Genomic DNA, 24,863 nt, shown 5'->3' with positions numbered 1-24,863 from the left:
CTGTCCTTTATTGAGCCCATCTTTGCATGAAATGTTCCCTTGGTATCTCTAATTTTTGTTTGAATTTGGCAATAAGGAGTTCATGATCTGAGCCACAGTCAGCTCCTGGTCTTGTTTTTGCTGACTATATAGAGCTTCTCCATCTTTGGCTGCAAAGAATATAATCAACCTGATTTCAGTATTGACCATCTGGTGATGTCCATGTGTAGAGTCTTCTCTTGTGCTGTTGAAGAGGGTGTTTGCTATGACCAGTGCGTTCTCTTGGCAAAACTCTGTTAGCCTTTTCCCTGCTTCATTTTGTACTCAAAGACCAAGTGTGCCTGTCACTCAATGCTCAGGGTGAACCTAGAGCCTATTATATAGAGTGAGTAAGTAAGTGAAAGTGAAAGTCACTCAGTCGTGTCCAACTCTTTGGGACCCCATGGACTATACAGTCCATGGAATTCTCTAGGCCAGAATACTGGAGTGGGTAGCCTTTCCCTTCTCCAGGGTATCTTTCCAACCCAGGGATCGAACCCAGGTCTCACGCTGCAGGCGGATTCTTAACCACGTGAGCCACAACGTAAGCTCTTTATAAAGTTAAGTACCTCAGAGAGAAAGACAAATATTGTATATTAACGTATACATATGGAATCCAGAAAGAGGCTACGGATGATCCTATATGCAAGGCAGCAAAAGAGACACAGACATAAAGAACAGACTTCTGTCAACAGTGAGGGAGGGAGAAGGTGACATGACTTGAAAGAGTAGTATTGAAGCATATAGATTGTTTTTGTTGTTGTTTAGTAGCCAAATTGTGTCCAACTCTTTGATACCCCATGGACTGTAACACGCCAGTCTTCTCTGTCTTTCAGCATCTCCTGGAATTTGCTCATACTCATGTCCATTGAGTTGGTGATGCCATCCCACCATCTCATCTTCTGCCATGCCTTTCTCCTGCCTTCAATTTTCCCCAGCATCAGGGTCTTTTCCAATGAGTCGGCTCTTCACATCAGGTGACCAAAGTATTGGAGTTTCAGCTTCAGCATCAGTCCTTCCAATGAATATTCAGGACTGATTTCCTTTAGGATTGACTGGTTTGATCTCCTTTCTATCCAAGGGACTCTCAAGAGTCTTTTCCAGTACAAAAGTTCAAAAGCATCAATTCTTTGGTGCTCAGCTTCTTTAAAAAAAATAATAATAAATTTATCTTAATTGGAGGCTAATTACTTTACAATATTTTAGTGGTTTTGCCATAAATCAACATGAATCAGCCATGGGAGTACATGTTCCCCATCCTGAAACCCCCTCCTATCTCCATTCCCATCCCATCCCTCAGGGTCATCCCAGTGCAACAGGCCTAACAACCCTGTCTCATGCATTGAACCTGGACTGGCAATCTGTTTCACATATGATAATATACATGTTTCAATGTTATTCTCTCAAATCATCCCACCCTTGCCTTCTCCCACAGAGTCCAAAAGTCTGTTCTTTACATCTGTGTCTCTTTTGCTGTCTCACATATAGGGTCATCATTACCATCTTTCTAAATTCCATATATATGTGTTAATATACTGTATTGGTGTTTTCTTTCTGACTTACTTCACTCTGTATAATAGGCTCCAGTTTCATCCACCTCATTAGAACTGATTCAAATGCATTCTTTTTAATAGCTGAGTAATATTCCATTGTGTATATATACCACAGCTTTCTTATCCATTCATCTGCCGATGGACATCTAGGTTGCTTCCATGTCCTAGCTATTGTAAACAGTGCTGCAATGAACATTGGGGTACACGTGTCTCTTTCAATTCTGGTTTCCTTGGTGTGTATGCCCAGCAGTGGGATTGCTGGGTCATATGGCAGTTCTATTCCCAGTTTTTTAAGGAATCTCCACACTGTTCTCCATATTGGCTGTACTAGTTTGCATTATCACCAACAGTGGAAGAGGGTTCCCTTTTCTCCACACCCTCTCCAGCATGTATTGTTTGTAGACTTTTGGATAGCAGCCATTCTGACTAGCGTGAAATGGTACCTTATTGTGGTTTTGATTTTCATTTCTCTGATAATGAGTGATGTTGAGCATATTTTCGTGTGTTTGTTAGCCATCTGTATGTCTTTGGCAAAGTGTCTGTTTAGTTTTTATGCCCATTTTTTGATTGCGTTGTTTATTTTTCTGGAATTGAGTTGCATGAGCTGCTTATATATTTTTGAGATTAATTCTTTGTCAGTTGCTTCGTTTTCTATTATTTTTTTCTTATTCTGAAGGCTGTCTTTTCACCTTGCTTATAGTTTCCTTCCTTGTGAAAAGCTGTTTAATTAGGCCCCATTTGTTTATTTTTGCTTTTATTTCCATTACTCTGGGAGGTGGGTCATCAGGATCCTGCTGTGATTTATGTCAGAGAGTGTTTTGCCTATGTTTTCCTCTAGGAGTTTTATATTTTCTGGTCTTACATTTAGATTTTAATCCATTTTGAGTTTATTTTTGTGTATGGTGTTAGAAAGTGTTCTAGTTTCATTCTTTTACAAGTGGTTGACCAGTTTTCCTAGCACCACTTGTTAAAGAGATTATCTTTTCTCCATTGTATATTCTTGCCTCCTTTATCAAAGATAAAGTGTCCATAAGTGCATGGATTTATCTCTGGGCTTTCTATTTTGTTCCATTGATCTATATTTCTGTCTTTGTGCCAGTACCATACTGTCTTGATGACTGTAGCTTTGTAGTATAGTCTGAAGTCAGGCAGATTGATTCCTCCAGTTCCATTATTGTTTCTCATGATCGCTTTGGCTGTTCAAGGTTTTTTGTTTTTTTTTTTTTTTTTTTGTATTTCAATACAAATTGTGACATTATTTGTTCTAGTTCTCTGAAAAATACTGTTGGGTAGCTTGATAGGGATTGCATTGAATCTATAGATTGCTTTGGGTAGTATACTCATTTTCACTGTATTGATTCTTCTGATCCATGAACATGGTATATTTCTCCATCTATTTGTGTCATGTTTGATTTCTTTCATCAGTGGTTTATAGTTTTCTACATATAGGTCTTTTGTTTCTTTAGGTAGATACATTCCTAAGTATTTTATTCTTTTCATTGTGATGGTAAATGGAATTGTTTCCTTAATTTCTCTTTCTGTTTTCTCATTGTTAGTGTATAGGAATGCAAGGGATTTCTCTGTGTTAATTTTATATCCTGCAACTTTACTATATTCATTGATTAGCTCTAGTAATTTTCTGGTGGGTGCTCAGCTTCTTTACAGTCTAACTCTCACATCCAAGATGGTGGGTTGCCTTGAGAGAGTAATATTGAAACATATACATTTCTGTATATAAAATAGATAGCCAGTGGGAAATTGCTATATGATGTAGGGAACCGAAAGTCAGTGTTCTGTGACAACCTAGAGTATTGGCATGAGGAGGGAGGTAGAGGGAGGTTTAAGACAGTTGGGCTATATGCATGCTTGTCACTGTTTCATGTTGAAGTAAGGCAGAAACCATCAGAAAACTGTAATTATCCTTCAATTTAAAACAACATAAAATGAAAAAAACAAAAACCAACATTTGAAATAAAACAAATTTAATAACAAAATGATGAGATCCCCAACTTAAGAATCATTAGAAATTATTCAAAGTTAGGCATTAGGTCCAATATTTTACTTACATTATCTATAATCACAAGTTACTCTATTACTTTAGTGATGAGGAAACTGAGGCTAGATGATAAAACTGAGTTGGGGATAATAAATTCAATAGAAACCCAACTTCATGTATACCATCTGAATTGAACACATTTTTATATGAGAATTGGAATGTACATCTAACAAGGATTCACATCATCTTTGGATAAATTAATGAGCCTGATACGACAATGTTATTCATTCACATTCTACTTCTTAATTAGATGACAGCTGTACCACATGATCATCTAGGTCAATCATCCCAATCAAGTTCTCCTTCACTGACAAAAACATGAAATTCTGGAGCTAAATCTTAAAAGATCATCTATAATATATATTTATCCTATATTTACATGGGAAAGTTTATTGGGTAAATATTTTGAAGAAACAATCATAGTAATGTCCTCAAGCACATTTCTGTCTGAAAAGGAGATAAAAGCTTAGAAAAATACACAAATGACCAAAATACAGGGAACAGAGCTGTGAAGCTTCCAGATGATGTACGTAAAATGATATGAAAACTCAAAGAGTTTATCTCTGTATGCAAGGATCAGGTAAGCTTTCATATAAACAGCAACTGATTTGAGATGAACACTGAAAGAAATATTGTAAATATTGTTTTATGGAAAAAATATGAAAACAAGTAATTACAAGGCAGTTCATTTATGGTAAGTATCCACTGAACAGAACAGATAGTGATATACAATTTCTAAGGGATAGCTAAGGAGATAAGGAAAGCTTGTTGTGGGGGCTAAAGACTATAATAGGACTTGAAGGAAGGTTAAGTTTTAAATGGGGGCATGGTGGGCAAAAAGAAGCAATTTAAGATAGAAGTACATCATGAGAAATGCTGGGCTGGAGGAAGCACAAGCTGGAATCAAGAATGCCGGGAGAAACATCAATAACCTCAGATATGCAGATGACACCAGTCTTATGGCAGAAAGTGAAGAAGAACTAAAGAACCTCTTGAAGAAAGTGAAAGAGGAGAGTGAAAAACTTGGCTTAAAACTCAGCATTAAGAAAACTAAGATCATGGCATCCAGTGCCATCACTTCATGGCAAATAGATGGGGAAACAGTGGAAACAGTGGCTGACTTTATTTTTTGGGGGGGCTCCAAAATCACTGCAGACGGTGACTACAGCCATGAAATTAAAAGACGCTTACTCCTTGGAAGGAAAGTTATGACAACCTAGACAGCTATATTAAAAAGCAGAGACATTACTTTGTCAACAAAGGTCCATCTAGTCAAGGCTATGGTTTTTCCAGTGGTCATGTATGGATGTGAGAGTTGGACTATAAAGAAAGCTGAGCACTGAAGAATTGATGCTTTTGAACTGTGGTGTTGGAGAAGACTCTTGAGAGTCCCTTGGACTGCAAGGAGATCCAACCAGTCCATCCTAAAGGAGATCAGTCCTGGGTGTTCATTGGTAGGACTGATGTTGAAGCTGAAACTCCAATACTTTGGCCACCTGATGCGAAGAGCTGACTCATTTGAAAAGACCCTGATGCTGAGAAAGATTGAAGGCAGGAGGAGAAGGGGACGACAGAGGATGAGATGGTTGGATGGCATCACCAACTCAATGGACATGGGTTTGGGTGGACTCCAGGAGTTGGTGATGGACAGGGAGGCCTGGTGTGCTGCGGTTCATGGGGTCACAAAGAGTCAGACATGACTGAGTGACTGAACTGACTGAAGATAGAAGGAACTGAAAATTAGTTTTTAACAATTTTATCAATGCCTGACATATAATATGCCAACACATATTTACAAAAAGATTATACTCCCAAAGGCAACCTTCCCATTATTCATCAATGTAAGTGATACAATAAACTGTAATTGACTCAAGACAAAGCTTAATATGTGTCACATAATAATCATTCCCCTGCCAGAATGAGAAAAGATAAACAATTGATCTCCCTCACCACCAGATACACATAATCTGGAGAGATGAAAGATGATTAGACTCGGCTTGGTGACTTGGTTATTTGAATTCAGTTAACTGAACAAAACAAAGGCCTTATGTCAGAAATGCAAAATTTTTGTATAGCACATCAGAGACTTTTGGAAAAATTATACTAGTTGATCCTAAAAGCAATAGTGAATATGTCTTGCAACACACTATTAAGTAGTCTAGTTAAGGTTTAGATCTTTTTAGGACAAAAGCAGTTAAGTATTCTCTTACAACCAGTTCCCATTTCTTTCTAATTTCTGTTAAGAAAGTTATAAGTTCACCAGATATATTTTATAGAGGTATGTTTAGAAAACTTTATGGAGCTGACAATGAATTTAATTGATCTTAAAATTTTTGAGGTGGTCATCCAAAAGGAAATATAATCATTAATATCATTAAATTAAATGCAATTAAATCCATCTCTATTCTTAGATGAATGTAAAGACAGTACAAAATCTATGAAGTTATCATTGGTGATATTATTACTATATATGTGGTTGTTATAATAAAAACCTCAAATAAATCCCCACTTTAAATACACAGTCTTAACACACATTACACATTTGTTACACTCAGAGTTGTAAGCAATGTTGAAACTTTAAGAAAAAAAATTGTTTTTTAATTTAGAAAAGCTTATTAAGTTAAGGCTTTTAAAGAACGGTCTTAGATTTTATTCTCCATCCTGTAACCACATAGCACTTGTTTGAAAATATGCTTAAGGAAATGCTTGCTTTAAAGAACCATTTCTCATCTTTATAAGTGTGAAAATATATCATTTGTAAAACTTAAAAAAAAGGAAATTTACATACTAGGATGATGGGGTGAGGGAGTTGTTAAAAAGGGTAGTGGTAATCTAGTTCATGTACCCTGAAATTCTCTTGCAATGTATCCTGAAAACCTTAACCAGAGGTACCTATAGGTCCCCAGAGCTCTGAAAGTAGAACCATTAAGTAGTCTGGTGTTGAGGATGGACCAGATTCACCTATTACTTTTAATTCTGAGTTTGTATTTCTGCCCTTCCTATGTTTTCTGCCTGTCTGCTCTCCAAACTAACATGAAGACACAATTCCCTGCCCATTCTCTGTGTTCCCAAAAGTTGCCAAAGATTAACAACTCTCATACTCTCATATATAAGTGTACCCCCTAATATTCTGAAGAATTGGATGAGGTCATTTGTAAGTCACTGGTTTCTATTGTCCAAAAGTCCTGTTGCCTATACTATCAGAATTAAGTTGCCCAAAAAATGAGGGAGAAGGCAGGCTAGTGGCCTTATCTTTCGGAGGTGCATTCAGTGGGAACAATGTTAAATCAGAAGTAAGCAAAACCAATGTTCTAGCTTCAGTCTTTGAGAAAGCTAATTTAATATTCTGAGGTAACCTTTCACCTCTTGCAAGGTGTTTTAAGTACAGTTCAGTTCAGATCAGTCGCTAAGTCATGTGTGACTCTTTGCGACCCCATGGACTGCAGCAGGACAGGCCTCCCTGCCCATCACCAATTCCTGGAGTTTAAGCAAACTCATATCCATTGAGTCTGTGATGCCATCCAACCATCTCATCCTCTGTCATCCCTTTCTCCTCCCACCTTCAATCTTTCCCAGCATCAGGGTCTTTTCCAATGAGTCAGTTCTTTACATCAGGTGGCCAAAGGATCAGAGTTTCAGCTTCAACATCAGTCCTTCCAATGAATATTCAGGGCTGATTTCCTTCAGGATGGACTGGTTGGATCTTCTTGCTGTCCAAGGGACTCTCAAGAGTCTTCTCCAACACCACAGTTCAAAAGCATTGATTTTTCAGTGCTCAGCTTTCTTTATAGTCCAACTCTCACATCCATACATGACTACTGGAAAAACCATAGCCTTGACTAGATGGACCTTTGTTGGCAAAGTAATGTCTCTGCTTTTCAATATGCTGTCTAGGTTGGTCATAACTTTTCTTCCAAGGAGCAAACATCTTTTAATTTCATGGCTGCAGTCACCATCTGCAGTGATTTTGGAGCTCAAAAAATAAAGTCAGCCACTGTTTCCCCATCTATTTGCCATGAAGTGATGGGACTGGATGCCATGATCTTAGTTTTCTGAATGTTGAGCTTTAAGCCAACTTTTTCACTCTCCTCTTTCACTTTCATCAAGAGGCTCTTTAGTTCTTCTTCACTTTCTGCCATAAGGGTGGTGTTATCTGCATATCTGAGGTTATTGATATTTCTCCCAGAAATCTTGATTTTGGCTTGTGCTTCATCCAGCCCAGCATTGTCTCATGATGTACTCTGCATATAAGTTAAATAAGCAGGGTGACAATATACAGCCTTGACATACCTTTCCCGATTTGGAACCAGTCTGTTGTTCTATGTCCAGTTCTAACTGTTGCTTCTTGACCTGCATACAGATTTCTCAAGAGGCAGGTCAGGTGGTCTGGTATTCCCATCTCTTTCAGAATTCTCCACAATTTATTCTTATCCATACAGTCAAAGGCTTTGGCATAGTCAATAAAGCAGAAATAGATGTGTTTCTGGAACTCTCTTGCTTTTTTGATGATCCAACAGATGTTAGCAATTTGATGTCTGGTTCCTCTGCCTTTTCTAAAACCAGCTTCAACATCTGGAAGTTCATGGTTCACATATTGCTGAAGCCTGGCTTGGAGAATTTTGAGCATTACCTTACCAGAATGTGAGATGAATGCACTTGTGTGGTAATTTTAGCATTCCTTGGTATTGCCTTTCTTTGGGATTGGAATGAAGACTGACATTTTCCAGTTGTGTGGCCACTGCTGAGTTTTCCAAATGTGCTGGCATATTGAGTGCAGCACTTTCACAGCATCATCTTTGAGGATTTGAAACAGCTCAACTGAAACTCCATCACTTCTCCTCGCTTTGCTCATAGTGATGCTTCCTAAGGCCCACTTGACTTCACATTCCAGGATGTCTGGCTCTAGGTGAGTGATCACACCATCGTGATTATCTGGGTCATGAAGATATTTTTTTGTATAGTTCTTCTGTGTATTCTTGCCACCTCTTCTTAATATCTTCTGCTTCTGTTAGGTCCATACCATTTCTGTCCTTTATTGAGCCCATCTTTGCATGAAATGTTCCCTTGGTAGCTCTAATTTTCTTGAAGAGATCTCTAGTCTTTCCCATTCTATTGTTTTCTTCTATTTCTTTGCACTGATCACTAAGGAAGGCTTTCTTATCTCTCCTTGCTATTCTTTGGAACTCTACATTCAGTTGGGTATATCTTTCTCTTTCTCCTTTGCTTTTTGCTTCTTTTCTTTTCACAGATATTTTAAGCCCTCCTCAGACAGCCATTTTGCTTTTTTGTATTTCTTTTTCTTGGGGATGGTCTTGATCCCTATCTCCTGTGTAATGTCACAAACCTCCATCCATGATGAACTATGGATGGAGGTCTTAAGGACAGCAAAGTACTAATTCTATCAATGGTGCTCTAGAGAAAACAGTCTCAAACTGAGTATGAAAAGGAGGTGAAACTAAGATACACATGGAGTGGCAGCCTCTGTCACATCCACGAGATGTTTAATCTACCCAAATATCTTTTGAGACAAGATTATTAATCCACATTCTCTAGAGGAGAAAATCAATGTGCAGTCACAGGACTAGTAAGTGGTGGTATTTAGATTTCAAAGCAGATCTGTGTTACTCCAACCATTATAGTCTCCATCAGCTTCAGATTCAAACTTAGAGATTATTCTCTTTGCCTTGTTATTATCACATTGAGTATCATCAGAGTGCTGCTTCATAAATGCTTTTCTTTACAATGTAGATAGTACAAAAGGACATAAAGGATCATTTCTTTGTCCATCTGTGTATTTTATTTTTCCAAATAATGTTTTATTTTGTGATTTATTTTTCCCCAATCTTAGAGTTAAAAATATAAAGCCCACAAAAAGGTAGTTCTTCTAAGTGACCACTACAAACGAATACTCTCCAGCAACCCCAGCAATCCTGCCCAATCTTCCACCTACATGGACAAACCAACTGCCTGGGCCACGTTTTAAAGAGCCAGGGCAGGGCCTAGGCTTACTCCTACATCCAAGCCCAGTCCCTCCTTAAAGAGCTGGCATGCCCAAAGCAGCTCCTCCCTGCTGTTGCCTTCAGGGCCTTGCTGCAGTTCAAAAGCCTTAGCTCAAACCTTAACTCTCTGCATATCTGTCTCCTTCCTTTCAGAAGCATCTCTAGGTACCCACAACTATTTTGGGAAATTAGCTGGGAACTTTTAACCTTCTGAATCCTGTTCTTCCTGGTAGCAAATTTGGCTGTGTGGAGTTAAGTCAAAGACAAACCTTACTGCTTAAGGAAAAATGAGAGTGCCAAACCAGGGCGGACTAATTTACATAAATCCATCCATTCGTGCTTCCCTTCACTTCTCTCATGAGGCTACCCAAAGTAATCCTCCCCTCACGAAGTCCTGTTTTCTCAGACCTTTAGCAAGTCATTTTTTTCTTGAATTTCACTTGAGTCCACATAGGGTTTGTACCCTTCTCTCCCCACCCCCAGAGAAGGCAATAGCAACCCACTCCAGTACTCTTGCCTGGAAAATCCCATGGACGGAGGAGCCTGATAGGCTGCAGTCCATGGGGTTGCACACAGTCAGACATGACTGAAGCGACTTAGCAGCAGCAGCAGCTCCCCACTCCAACTCCGGCACTCCCTCTGCTAAAACCTATAGAAGTGGGAAGTGGGAGTGGGGTAGGGGATAGAATCTAGAGGGAGGAGACAGGAATGGATGGGTTCTAATTCCAGAGTCACTTACCACCCAGGTCACTAGCAGGGGACTCCTGAAGTGTTCAGAGCTCATGCGGTCCTCTGAGAGACTCATACTCTTGATCACAAGACAGTTGTTTCCCTTATACCTGCCCATCTGACAGCACACCAGGTAACTAGCTCTTGTCTTCTCTTTCTCTTGTCTTTCTCTTTCCCCTACCGCTTTTTCTCCTGACTGGAAAATGAGGAGGAGGGCCAGAGCAGAAAGAGTCGATTCAGACCTAGCTGGGCCAACCTTGAAACAAGGGAAACAAAGCTCTCAAGCATTCAGCCCCAAATTGGGGAGCTAGCAAAGCCGACTTTTTGGGGAAAAAAAAAATCTTCCCTTTAAAGCCAATACTCTTTTAGCTCTCTTCCTCGGCTAAAAATGAAGTTGGTTTACTTGGTCCAAGTGTCCGAGGTTGAGGATCTTTTGTTCCCCCTTCTCCTCTACCAATTCAGTTCCAGCTAAACCCATCCTCTGAACTCCACACACCCTTGAGGTCAGTGCCCAGTCTGCTGCTGCTGCTGCTAAGTCGCTTCAGTCGTGTCCGACTCTGTGCGACCCCATAGACGGCAGCCCACCAGGCTCCCCCGTCCCTGGGATTCTCCAGGCAAGAACACTGGAGTGGGTTGCCATTTCCTTCTCCAATGTGCCCAGTCTAAGAGCTGAGAAAACCAACCCAAATCCCATAGCACTACTTGAATACAAAGTTGAGGTGGAGGACTCCTTCAAAGCAGTAAGCCACGAGAAGATACCAGTAGAGTATAACTTTCCTGATTTTGCTGCTTCACACACCAGTGCCTTTCTAAAAAGAAAGAAAGGAAAGTTAAGTCCTTCAGTTGTATCTGGCTCTTTGTGATCCCATGGACTGTAGCCTACCAGGCTCCTCCATCCATGGGATTTTCCAGGCAAGGGTACCGGAGTGGGTTGCTATTTCCTTCTACAAAAAAAGAAAGGAGGGGCAAATGCCTACGATTGGTGGAAACACATAGGGGCACTCCAGCCTAGGACAAGGGTTTCCCCCTAAAACGGCAAGAACTCCTGCGGGTACTTTAGGGCTAGGTCTTTTATGGGCATTTAGCTGCCTCACTGGGGGCCTTGGGTTTCCCTGGTGGCTCAGAGGGTAAAGCGTCTGCCTACAATGCAGGAGACCTGGGTTCGATCCCCGGGTTGGGAAGATCCTCTGGAGAAGGAAATGACAACCCACTCCAGTACTCTTGCTTGGAAAATCCCATGGATGGAGGAGCCTGGAAGGCTATGGTCAATGGGATTGCAAAGAGTCGTACACGTGAAGTAACTTCATTTCTGGGGACCTCGTGTTCATGGGAGTCAGTTCAGACATTGCTGCCCGGACAACCTGAGTGGGTGGAGTGACTTGTCTCCTGCCCTGCTAGATTAGAGGTGTGACTATCATGATGGTGGTGGTGGTGGTGGGTGGTGGTTTTGTTGCCAAGTCATGTCTGACTCTTGCGACCCTATGGACTGTAGCCCGCCAGGCTCCTCTGTCCATGAGATTCTCCAAGCAAGAATACTGGAGTGGGTTGCCATTTCCTTCTCCAGGGGATCTTCCCGACACAGGAATCGAACCCGGGTCTCCTGCATTGCAGGCAAATTAAATGAGCTGTAAGGGAAGCCCAAAGCGAGCACAAGGAGCCGGGCGTGCGGGGAGCGGGGCCCGGAGCAACGCGCGGCGGCAAGCTGGAGACCCACGAGGTGAGGAAGGGGCCAGGAAGGTGCTCACCTGGCGCCAGACCGCCCCGGCCCGCCCGCGGCGAGAATGCCTGACCGCGCACTCTCTGTCCACTGGGGGCGCAGCGCGCCGCCGCGGAGGCGTGGAAAAACGAGGGGGCCGACCCACCCCTCCACCTCGCGGGGTCGCCGCCCCGGCTGCCCCGGGAGCAGGGCCGGGGTCGCCAGCCGGGCTATGTAGCAGCCGGCTGACGCACCCTCGCATCCCTCCACCCGCCTTGGGTGGCGGGGGGTAATGACGGGCGGTGCGAATATGGCAGCCGTCCGGGGACCCGACCCGCGTTCAGGCGAGCGCACCGGAGCGGGGCGCGGCGGCGGGGGTTGGGGCGGGATGCCACAGGCGCTCCGTCTCGTTCAGCACGCAACGAGGCCGGCGGATAGAAGGCAGCGAAGGGCAACGGAGCGGGGTCCCTGCGGGCCTGGGGAGCGAGACGCACCAGGAGGCGGCCACGGGGATCAGCAGACTGGGAACGGACGAGGCAGACGTACGGATAGAGATGGGCACGGACGGGGTGCACCCACGTAAGGCCAACGTCACAGAAGACTGGCAGCGTCACAGAACCGACGTTGGAGGTGGGGTGGCCGCGCCATGACATACGTCATGAGTAGATCATAAGGGTGGAGTGCCTTAAAAGGGACAGGGAACAGCTAGAAGAGTGGAAAAGTGGAAAATGGTGGAAAAGGGTGGCGCTGAGACCAAGGAGTGAGAAAGGAAGGGCTGGGGCGGGCCCAGGGCAGAGAGCTCTGGTCTAGCCACAGGCAGCAGTCTCTCAGTCTCCAGCAGCAGCAAGTACAACTCAAATCAATTTCAGTTCCTTATTCAAAAAGAATAAGGTTCTTGGAAGACTTAAAAGACCTTTTAGAACTAACACCCTCCAAAGAAGTTCGTTTCATTATAGGAGACTGGAGATACCTAGAGTAATAGCAAATTTGGCCTTGGAGTACAAAAGGAAGCAGGTCAAAGGTCAAAGAGTTTTGCCAAGAGAATGCACTGGTCATAGCAAACACCCTCTTCCAAAAACACAGGAGAAGACTCTACATATGGACATCACCAGATGGTCAATACCAAAATCAGATTGATTATATTCTTTGCAGCCAAAGATGGAGAAGCTCTATACACTCAGCAAAAACAAGACCAGGAGCTGACTGTGGCTCAGATCGTGAACTTCTTATTGTAAATTCAGACTTAAATTGAAGAAAGTAGGGAAAGTCTACAAGGGTCCGTCTAGTCAAAGCTATGATTTTTCCAGTAGTCATATATGGATGTGAGAGTTGGATCATAAAGACAGCTGAGCATGGAAGAACGGATGCTTTTGAACTGTGGTGTTGGAGAAATCTCTTGAGAGTCCCTTAAACTGCAAGGAGATTCCGTCTATCCTAAAGGAAATCAGTCCTGAATATTCATTGGAAGGACTGATGCTGAAGCTGAAACTCCAATACTTTGGCCACCTGATGCAAAGAACTGACTCATTGGAAAAGACCCTGATGCTGGGAAAGACTGAAGGCAGGAGGAGAAGGGGACGACAGAGGATGAGATGGCTGGATGGCATCACTGACTCGATGGACATGAGTTTGAGTAAGCTCCGGGAGTTGGTGATGGACAGGGAAGCCTGGCGTGCTGCAGTCCATGGGGTCACAAAGAGTCAGACATGAAAAGAGTGACTGAACTGATCTAATTCACAAAGAGACTTGCAAACACACCTTTGGTCACCAATCCATTTGCCTGTTAAGCTAACTCACTGAAGGAAGGTGAAAGGGATGTGGGAATTGGGGGTGGGTGTTGTATAGGAAGAGAGGAATAGGGAAAGGGAAAAGCAAGAAAGCTGACAATTTGAAGATATTTACACTCTTAGCTCTCTATAGGAACAGTAGGGCACTAGCAAGGACAGCGGGGTTCACAGTGTCTTCTCAGGGAGGAGACTAAATGCAAAGGAGAATGGAGTTGGAGGCATTTTCTAGCAAGATATAAGGGAAGGAGCTGAGGGCTAAAGGGTGGGTGGGGAAGAAGGAGGCATTGAAAGAATTGTGAATACAGAAAGGTTCTTTTTAGTCTCCCAGATACTAGACCTCTAAGAATAGAGTCCTCAACCCCATGAGATGGCCTCTTTCCCAGGCATTGTGGAACATCCCTGAAGAGCTGAATTCATAGCAAAACAACCATGTTTCCAGGATTTCTTTGCCCTTGCCTGAAAGTCCCTCTCTAACTTATTTAATAGGAGACCAGGAAGTTACAGGCAACCACAAGCCTTTTTCAGTGCCTTTCACAATTCTTTTAAAGGGGAGCAAAGAAGAGGGAATAAACAAAGCAGAGGGAGGGAGGAGAGAGACAGGAGAAATAATAATAGCTACTGTATTTTCAGCACCTAATTTGGGCAAGTCACTAAGCCAGGTGTTTTTGCATTCATCATTTCTCATTTATTCTTGATAACAACCCTGAAGAGTAGGTGCTATTATACTCTCTAAGCCCCCCACGCCCAACCGCCTTCTATAGTCCTGCTGAGCAGCTTGTAGGATTTTAGCCCACTGATCAGAGATTGAACCTGGGTCCTCGGCAATGAGAGCACAGAGTTCTAACCACTAGATAGCCAGGGGGATTCCCAAGCCCCTTTTTAAAAATAAGAAAACAGGTTCACAACCCATTACTTCCCAACACATATATGCCCACATGCTTGATATTTATGCCAGAATGTCTCTAGTCATTTCATTTCTTATTCCACCCCAAACTTGGTTATTCCTGCTGTAGTTTACCAACTACCTGAACAATATCACCATGTACCCCAACATCCAAGGCAGCACTCTGGGACTCATTCTTTAGCCTGCTGTGATCTGGACCCTCTCAGGCAGAAGAGATTTTGCAGATTTTCTGGGCCTTACCTGTATTACAAATCCCTGAGACTGCCAGGTTATTTCCATCCTCTATGCTTTGGCTCACCTTTCTTCCTCTGTCTGAAATGGCTTAAATTCTCTGCCTCCTTGGAAAGACTAATTCAAGATCATCTTGCCTCCTTACTTAATTCCTTCAGGCAAAACTTGACATTGCTTCCTCTCTGCCCTTCTCTACCTCTGGGCACATATTTGTTGATATAATTGCTTGCTCATACTAGACTATAAAACCCCTTGAGGTTAGGCACCAGATGTTATCATCTCTGTAACCTGAATTCCAGGTATTATTATTGACAATAATAGTTGTTGACTCAACACTATGTACCATAGTGTTGACATGGAACCATATAGACAAGTGTACACATTCTTTAAAAATGAATCACTTTATCCTGTGGAGCCTTAGTATCTCAATATATAAAATTTGGGGAGTTCTACTCAACATAGAATTTCCACTACCCCAGCCAACACTATTTCCAGCAACAATGAAAAGTTTTCTCTTGGATTAAGGTACATGAAAGGACATTGAAATGTTTATATCAAGAGTGAATATATTTTTTTGTGATAGGCAGATGAAAATGAGCGTAAAATTGAAGTAAAATTTTGGAGAGTAGCCATCAGAATTCCCTCTCTAGACTTGGTGTGCCTCAGGGTCCTAATGAGTTACTTTTTCAATCTGGAAAAATTTCACAAGAAAACCTAACCATTTATAGATAATGAAACAGTTTATTATTAAAAGTCTTTTTTATTTATTTTAAGCCCTAGTTTTTTGGTTTTTTTTTTTAGAAATACTGCCTCAACTTTATTTGTGGAGAAAACTAAGACTTCAGATAGTAAGCTCAGTTTTTGAAAAACATAAATTATTGAAACAGGGAAAAAAAAGATTTTTCCATTCCATTATTACACTTATTTACTCAATAAAATGTATTGAGCACTTGTGGTATATCACGAACCATGCTTGATACATGCATGAGGGGGAGCAATGGGAATAACCATTTTATCCAAGAGACTCCAGTGAAGGAGCCTCTCACTGTCCATACAAAGAGCAAGACACGACTCAGTGACTAAACAACAACACAGTACATAAAGTAGTCCACGTTTCCCTTAGTCTTTAGAACTGGCTTTTTTTTTTTTCCTCAAATTAGGACTCAAAATGGCACAAATGTAATTATGTATTCCATGACCACAGCTAATGGCAAATGCAGGACTTTTCCTTTATATTCTTTGCCTCTTGACACATTAATAATCAGCGAGTGGCCATGTAGTCACAGAAAAAAGTGTGGGAAAGCAGGTATGGAGAACTAGAAATTGTGATGTTTCCCTCTCCTAGGAAGCAACACAGACTCTCTTTTTTATTAGCTGCCTTAAGAAATAAACCTGCACTATCTTCAAATCCTTCCATCCCATCTTAAGGTTTAAGGAGACTGCCTCCTTGAAGTAGCAGCCTGTGCTTTCCTCTGTATAACCAAAGAGTCAGATGAGTGAGGGGTGTAAGAGTTAAATTAAGCATGGAAGCAATGAACAACAGCTAAGAAATATGCAGACACCCGAGGTGTCAGGGTCTAAGATATGCTGTTTTTCCCTTTTTCTGTTCCTCCTCTTCTTCCTCCTGCCTTTCCTCCTTTTCTTGAAAGCCAGCTGACAAACTACTAGGGTGGAGCCCAGTCTGAAGGCTGGAAGGAGGGGAGGAAAAGCCTCACTAAGAAGACTTCACCCTCCCTGTTCCCAGTAGAACAACAACAACAACAAAGTCTTGGGGAGCTGGGTCTGAGTGGAAGGTTGGGCAGAATAGGGTGAAGTGAAGAACGGAGGGGAGGGCAAGGAGAGATAGGGGCCCAGCAAAATACAACTGGTCTGGGTGAGTCAAGTTGTATATAAACAGAAAAGCCTGCATTTTTAAGTCTCTTGTCCATGGAACAGCAAGCAAATGCGTAGCTGAAAGTAGTGCATCAGTTCAGTTCAGTCCCTCAGTTGTGTCCGACTCTGCGACCCCATGAACAGCAGCACACCAGGCCACCTGTCCATCACCGACTCCCGGAGTCCACCCAAACCCATGTCCATTGTGTCAGTGATGTCATCCAACGATCTCATCCTCTGTCATCCCCTTCTCCTCCTGCCCTCAATCCTTCCCAACATCAGGGTCTTATCAAATGAGTCAGCTCTCTGCACCAGGTGGCCAAAGTATTGGAGTTTCAGCTTCAACATCAGTCCTTCCAATGAACACTCAGGACTGATCTCCTTTAGGATGGACTGGTTGGATCTCCTTGCAGTCCAAGGGACTCTCAAGAGTCTTCTCCAACACCACAGTTCAAAAGCATCAATTCTTTGGCATTCAGCTTTCTTTATAGTCCAACTCTCACATCCATACATGACCACTGGAAAAACCATAGCCTTGACTAGATGGATCTTTGTTGGCAAAGTAATGTCTCTGCTTTTTAATATGCTGTCTAGGTTGGTCATAACTTTCCTTCCAAGGAGCAAGCGTCTTTTAATTTCATGGCTGCAATCACCATCTGCAGTGATTTTGGAGCCCAGAAAAATAAGTCAGCCACTGTTTCCCCATCTATTTGCCATGAAGTGATGGGACCAGATGCCATGATCTTAGTTTTCTGAATGTTGAGCTTTAAGCCAACTTTTTCACTCTCCTGTTTCACTTTCATCAAGAGGCTCTTTAGTTCTTCTTCACTTTCTGCCATAAGGGTGGTGTCATCTGCATATCTGAGGTTATTGATATTTCTCCCAGCAATCTTGATTCTAGCTTGTGCTTCCTCCAGCCCAGCATTTCTCATGATGTACTCTGCATATAAGTTAAATAAGCAGGGTGACAATATATAGCCTTGATGTACTCCTTTTCCTATTTGGAACCAGTCTGTTGTTTCATGTCCAGTTCTAACTGTTGCTTCTTGACCTGCATACAGGCTTCTCAAGAGGCAGGTCAGGTGGTCTGGTATTCCCATCTCTTTAAGAATTTTCCACAGTTTCTTGTGATCCACACAGTCAAAGGCTTTGGCATAGTCAATAAAGCAGAAGTAGATGTTTTTCTGGAACTCTCTTGCTTTTTTGATGATCCAGCAGATGTTGGCAATTTGATCTCTGGTTCTTCTGCTTTTTCTAAAACCAGCTTGAACATCTGGAAGTTCACAGTTCACATATTGCTGAAGCCTGGCTTGGAGAATTCTGATCATTACTTTACTAGCGTGTGAGATGAGTGCAACTGTGTGGTAGTGCATAGTTCAGACCTAATAGGAACAAAATTACCCTCCTCAACTGCTTTCTTCTTGGTCTGCAGTTCCCCAGAGAGCATATTCCCCCTGTGAGCTCAGCTAGAAGGAGACCTTTTGCCCTTCTGCTAATGTTGAACAAGTGTTAAGTTCCTCACACATGCCAGAAGACAATGCTAAATTTTGCCAGAAAAGGATATTTTAGAGAAGTAAATCTAGTTAGCTGAAAAGAGAAAGTCTGCAAGGAGATCGTGGGAGAAAAACAATGATGTAGCTTACAAACTGTACAACCTTGGGCAAATGATCTCACTTCTCTAAAAGTCAGTTTACTCACCTATTTCTTTTAAAGGTATACTATACTGTTAGTACTTCTCAGAATTGTCAAAAGTTTTTTAAAGATGCAGAGGTGACTTTACAGTAAAATTAATGAAGCTTGAGCTTCAAGGCCCCTCATTTGAATGGGCAATTTCCAAGACCATGAGAGGGACCAGTGTGTTTTTCTTAAAGACTCGCCAAAGTTGTATAAGCTTCAGGCCCCCCGAACCTGGATCTTCCCTTGATGAGTTTATAACCTACAGCACAGTGCCTCATACAAACAAAGAATTCAAAATAAGATAACTATTATCCTTAGCAATGACATTTCTTAAATCTATTAGCTTTAGATTGCATCCCTTTCTGGACTCAGATATTGGGAACATGCCTCCATGTTTCCCATAACTCCCATATTTTATATATTATTACCTTATAAAAATTAATAACTGAACTGCTTGCTTGGGACATTCAGAGGCCTGACTAAATTCACCTTAGGAATGGCCAATGGACCAGGAGCAGGATTTGAAATTCTTTTGGTAGAGCACCATCCAAGATAATTTGTAGCAAGCCTTCTACCATCTATTGAGTTTAGCTGTGCCTCAGGTTGCTAACTTTTTGACTAGGGTGTATGTGTGTGTGTGTGTGTGTGTGTGTGTGTGTGTGTGTGTGGGCTAGGGGTTGGGTAAGCATGGATTTTTCCCATCATTTAGATCTATAAATTGGGAGGGGGACGAGACCATAATCAGCAACTAAACCAAAGCAGAAAAACAGGTCTTTGGCATCATCTGAAGGAAAGGAATAAGATACTTGTCCTGGTCAAAAAAAATGTATATTCCTGGGTCAGGAAAGGATTCTATTGAGTATACATGAAAAAATATTTGCATTCTTGCTTTCATATTAAACTAACAAATACACAAAATTGCCTAAGGAAATGTATAAATAGAACAGGAACTTATTTATCACCGAGCTTGATTCAGAGAGGCACCAGGGCCCTGCAGGCCCCTCTAGGGCAAGCTTATGATTATCATCCTTGCATTACCACAAGTAGCTCTAATTTCCCTAACAGATGGGTTGTGTCCATCTTCCACAGACCCCAAAACCAATGGGAATATGGCTTTCACCCTCTTGCTTATTGTAGTCATCATTTCCATGAGAAAGTACATGGGAGAGAAGAAAGAAGTTGGGGAGTATGGGAGTATGTCTTTGGTGCTTTCTTAAAACATTTCCACTAAGATACCTATTGAAGTATTTCATCTTAATTTTTTTCTTCCTCTGCTCTATGTTTGTCCAAATGGCCCTGTATTGTGGTAGCTCCCTCCTCTCAAGTTGTATCACAAATAAAGTCATAGCAGCCTGCCACTAAGCCACAATGACAAGACATTACCTTATCAAGTCAAGCTAGTAGTGAATTTAAAAGAGTAAGGCAGGCAGATTAGAAGTGGTAATTCACTTCATAAGATGAGATAAATTATTTGATTTGGGAAGTGAGTCTAGAGTATGTCACGGGGATTTAGGCAACTACTCCTGTTTACATGGTATAAACACATAGGTGAAATGTTCAAGACTATGTGAAAAAAATATATACACAAATATGATGAAAATAAAACATTGAAGGCACACACTTAGAAGTAAGAGTAAGGCACACACTTAGAAGTAAGAGTTAGTCACCCAAGCACAGAATGTTGTTGCAGGAAGGGCCTGAAGAGGTCACTTCATTTACATTTTTCAACATGTCTTAGGCATATCAATAGTGGTACGAAGGATTATCTTAGGCGGTACAGTGTTAAATATTTTCTAAAAGTATGCATTTTTTTTATGGTCATCTTCTGTTTATGGGAAGTTAAACTGACTTTCTATTTATGGTATGGCTATTTTTGATGATTTTTTAAGTAAAATAAGTCAGTTTATTAAGGAAGCATGTTAAGTAATAACAGTACAGGTGATATTCAGATATAGTCTAAAACGTGAAGGTGAAATGTAAATAATTGAAATTTAGCAAACAATGATTGAATCCAATTATTTTCCCAATTTGGTAGCTCCTTTCTTAGACACTTTGGTTTAAAGGAGGGTCTAACCCTCAAATCAACAAATGTACAGCAAGCCTCCTTCTCCTCCTACGCCCATGACAAAATTGCTAATAGAACATGTAAGTTTTCCACTGAGCCTGGATGAAAACTTATACTCTTTCTGAACATATTTCTATACAAAGTTTTCCTTGAACCTCCAGTTTGGACTAAGGGGGAGGGGGTCTCTTCTAGCCCTTATAGAATGCTGACATAATTCTTTAATAGGACCTACCACATTACAGTACACTATCTTTTTATGTGGAAGTTTCATTCATTTTACTATCAGTTTCTTGAGGTTAGGAGTTCAATCATCTTTATATTTTTAACACAGTACTTGTCATATAACGAGTACTCAATAAAAGTTGGTAGAATAGAATAATTTACAGCCACAATGTCTGGATGTGAATACTGACTTCACCACTCACTAGCTGTGTAACCCTGAACAAGTTATTTAACATATATGGCCTTGGTGCGCTCATCTGTAAATAGGAACAATAATAGTACCTACCTCATAGGATATACAGAGGATTATGTAACTTAATACATATACATATAACATGCTCAGAACAGTACTTGGTAGACTAAGCATTATACAAATTTTTACTATTATTATGTTGAACTGAAATATGTTGCTGTTGTTTAGTTGCTAAGTTGTGTCTGACTCTTTGCAACTCCAAGGACTGTAGCCCACCAGGCTCCTCTGTCCATGGGATTTCCCAGGCAAGAATACTGGAGTGGGTTGCCATTTCCTTCTCCAGGGCATCTTCCTGACCCAGGGATTGAACCCACATCTCCTGCATTGCAGGCAGATTCTTTACCACTGAGCCAACAAGGAAGCCCTGAACTGAAATATGCCTTTTGATATTATACCTATGCATCTTGGGAAATAACCTCTGGAAAAACAAAAAGAGCAAGGCCACTTCTTTTTCCATGTCATAGTTTCTCAAATGTCTCACTTTCATTTCCCTCTCATAAATGTCCCTGACTGCTTAATCCATCCTTTGTATAGTATGGTTACCATTCCTTCAACAACCTGAACAACCTGTTTTCTTGGTTGGTTAGAACAAAATGATCAGAGCTTTTAGGCTAGGGATGCTGTCTCACAGAGACGAACGTACCTCCCCCTATTGTTTACCAGGTAAATAATTACAAGGATGAGTATAAATATCTCTATTACCAGAAAGCAGAGATTGGGACAAAGGAAGCTTATCCTAGATTTTAATATAACAATAAAAAGTTGGGAAGAATCTGAATGTTCACAACAAGGTGTTGGGTAGCTAAATTATAGCACATGCATATGATTACACAGTTATTCAAATTTAAAGTTTTCAAATATTCTCAGTGACCATGGGAAATATTTATGTAATAATGTTAAATGTAAAAATAGGACACAAAAGTACACTTACACTATCATTTTTGTTCAGCAAACATGCCACACATTTTTTACCATAGAAACAAACACATATCCAGTATTAAAAAAGGATAACAGTAGAATTATAAGACAATTTTACTTTATAATTTTTCTATAATGAGCATGTATTACTTATATAATTTGACAATTTTTTTGAGTTGGATGTTGAATCAAAGTTGTAGGTAACTGAAGGATTATGGAACATTTGTTTCCTTTTTTATACTTATCTGTTTTCCAAATTTTCTATAACAACTTTGTATGTATTGTAATTAGAATAAAATAGGATGAATTGTTTGTAAATCAGCATCCTATCACAAACATCACTTGCCTGAATCACATCAGCTTAAAGAAAGGATACTCAAGTAGTATGTATATGTAACACTAGTAATAGGAAACACTCATATTTCCTACTGAGAGAGTCATTTCCTAGGCAGGTTGATAAGAAGTCCAGGGGTCCCCAAGGAGAGAGGGGTCTGGAATTCTCAAGGAGGAAGAAAGGACAAACTCGTTTTCCCCTCTACATTCCTTAGGATTATATAACAATAATGTATCCTGCTTGAGGACAGTCTCTGGAAAAAAACCTTCTGGCTAATCCTGTTATCTTAAAATGTAAATTATGGGAGTAGGTCTAGTGAGGTCTTTACAACCTCCAGACATTCTTTTGATTCATTGTAATAACTAATTGGAGAGTATATAACTCCATTGCTAACACTAGCAAGGGGGTACTCTTTCTGCCCCCTTCTGATGTCTATGTCAGAAGCTTTCTCTATCCCTTTTATACTTTAATAAAACTCTATTGCACAAAAGCTCTGAGCAATCAAGCCTCATCTCTGGCCCCAGATTGAATTCTTCTCTTCTCTGGAGGCCAAGAATCCCGGCATCTTTTCATGGTTCAGCAACAACCTTTCACTACCTAGGTTATCAGAATAAACTCCTAATTAGTCTCCCTGTCTCCACTTTTGCTCTCATGTACTGCAGCTAGGATTGATTATTCCAAAATCAGAAATTTCTCAGTGCTGTCTTATTGTCCTTAAGATAATAGATAAAATATCTTAACATGGCTTACAAGAAAGGCTTTCATAAATGTTTCACACATTTTTCCCTAGCCTCATCTCCTCAACAAAGACTTGCCACATGTCAGGACAATGCTTTGCAAGCCAAAGTACAGGAATTCTGGTTGAAAGTCATGCTTCCTCCTTATATATTTGGCAGAATAATTTTCCTTAGTAACAGTCACAATTCTAAATCGGGCATGTTGTGCATCTGTGTGATTAGTTTCTCCACGCCATTTGGGACATGAGTTCCCCAACCAGAGACGAAACCCATACCTCCTGCATTGGGAGCCCAGAATCTTAACCACTGGACTGCCAGGGAAGTCCCTAGACCTCATTTTTGGTGAAGGCAGAATCCAGGTCAGTTTTACTCTCAGGTGTAACGTGCTGCTTGGAAGAGAGTAGATGATCAATAAATATTTGTTACCTCACACAAGCTAATTGAATAATATCCTCTTTTTTTTTTTTTTTTTGCTAAGTGTGCGCCTTTGACTCCTCCTCTATAAAGCTCCTGGATGTGCCTGAATGACAAGGGGTCATAATAGTGGAGGCAGGGTTAAGTGGAGTAGGTTTTTCCCATTAGTAATAATTGGGTAAGAGCTTGGGCTGAAATTAGTCTATATCTCTGTAATAATAATAATACATATGAATCGGGTAAAGCTAGTCTTCTAGACACTACCTGTAGAAAGACATTTAATTCCTGCAACAATCCTGAAAGTACTCTTATCCCTATTTTGCAGATGAAGAAATTAAAATAGAACTTAAGTAATTTTGCCAAGATCACACAGGACATCACCCCTTTCAGTTATCCTGATTGCTTCTGAGTCCAAAGAACATTAGACAAGCCACAGAATACTCAGAAAGGGGTTCTAGAGCAGCAGTCCCCAATCCTTTTGGCACTAGGGGCCAGTTCTTTGGAAGACAGTTTTTCCATGGACTGGGCCAGGGGATGGTTTCATGATGACTCAAGCACATTACATTTATTTTACACTTTATTTCTTTTATTATTGCATTGTAATATATAATGAAATAATTATACAATTCTCATTTGCCACTCACTGATAGGGTGGTGATATGAGTCTGCAAGCAATTGATTATGGTCTCTGGGCAGTCAAATCTCTCTGTTAATGATAATCTGTATTTGAGCCACTGCCCAGTATCACCATCTCAGCTCCACCTCAGATCATCAGGCATTAGATTCTCATAAGGAGCATGCAACCTAGATCCCTCACATGCACAGTTCACAGTAGGGTTTGCACTCCTATGAGAATCTAATGCCACTGCTGATCTGACAGGAGGCAGAGCTCAGGCAGTAATGCAAGCAATGGGGAGCAGCTGTAAATACAGATGAAGCTTCACTCTCTAGCCCGCGGTTCACCTCCTGTTGTGTGGCCCTTGTTCCTAACCAATACAGGTCCATGGCCCAGGGGGTTGGGGCCCCTAGTGTAGAGATCTAAGTAAAAAACTTAAATCTGCACAAATTTTGAACAGGGAAGTCTTATCTAATGACTCTAGTAGAAATGAAGCAGCAGGTCACCAAAAGGGTCATTTATTGTGGAATTATTATTGCATTTAGAATTTGCTTTAAAATTAGACTTGACAATTTCAGCCAATATTATTCTCATTTTAGAGCATCTGAAATGTACAATATTTGTGAAAAAAATTACCTTGCACAAAATCAAGATTTTTGTGACAGTACTTAAAACTCTAGTACATCATGGTTCTCACACTTGAGTGAGCATTAGGATCACCTGGATGTCTTATTAAAAACAGATTGCAGGGCTCCACCCCAGGGTTTCTGATTTAGTAGATT

The 24,863-nt window shown here is 41.0% G+C and overlaps 1 protein-coding gene and 1 non-coding gene across 4 annotated transcripts in view; one reads left to right on the top strand and one right to left on the bottom strand.

Moving 5' to 3' along the window:
- KLF8 (KLF transcription factor 8) overlaps positions 1-24,863 on the bottom strand; it is a 234,023-nt gene that overhangs the window by 117,788 nt on the left and 91,372 nt on the right. The gene's annotated exons all lie outside the window — the stretch shown is intronic.
- TRNAC-ACA (transfer RNA cysteine (anticodon ACA)) lies at positions 11,465-11,536 on the top strand. The gene has a single exon. It is a non-coding gene; the product is annotated as a tRNA-Cys (tRNA).

Source organism: Odocoileus virginianus, unplaced genomic scaffold (assembly GCF_023699985.2).
Source record: "Odocoileus virginianus isolate 20LAN1187 ecotype Illinois unplaced genomic scaffold, Ovbor_1.2 Unplaced_Contig_35, whole genome shotgun sequence".
Taxonomy (NCBI): Eukaryota; Metazoa; Chordata; class Mammalia; order Artiodactyla; family Cervidae; genus Odocoileus; species Odocoileus virginianus.
This window is presented reverse-complemented; position numbering and strand designations above follow the sequence as displayed.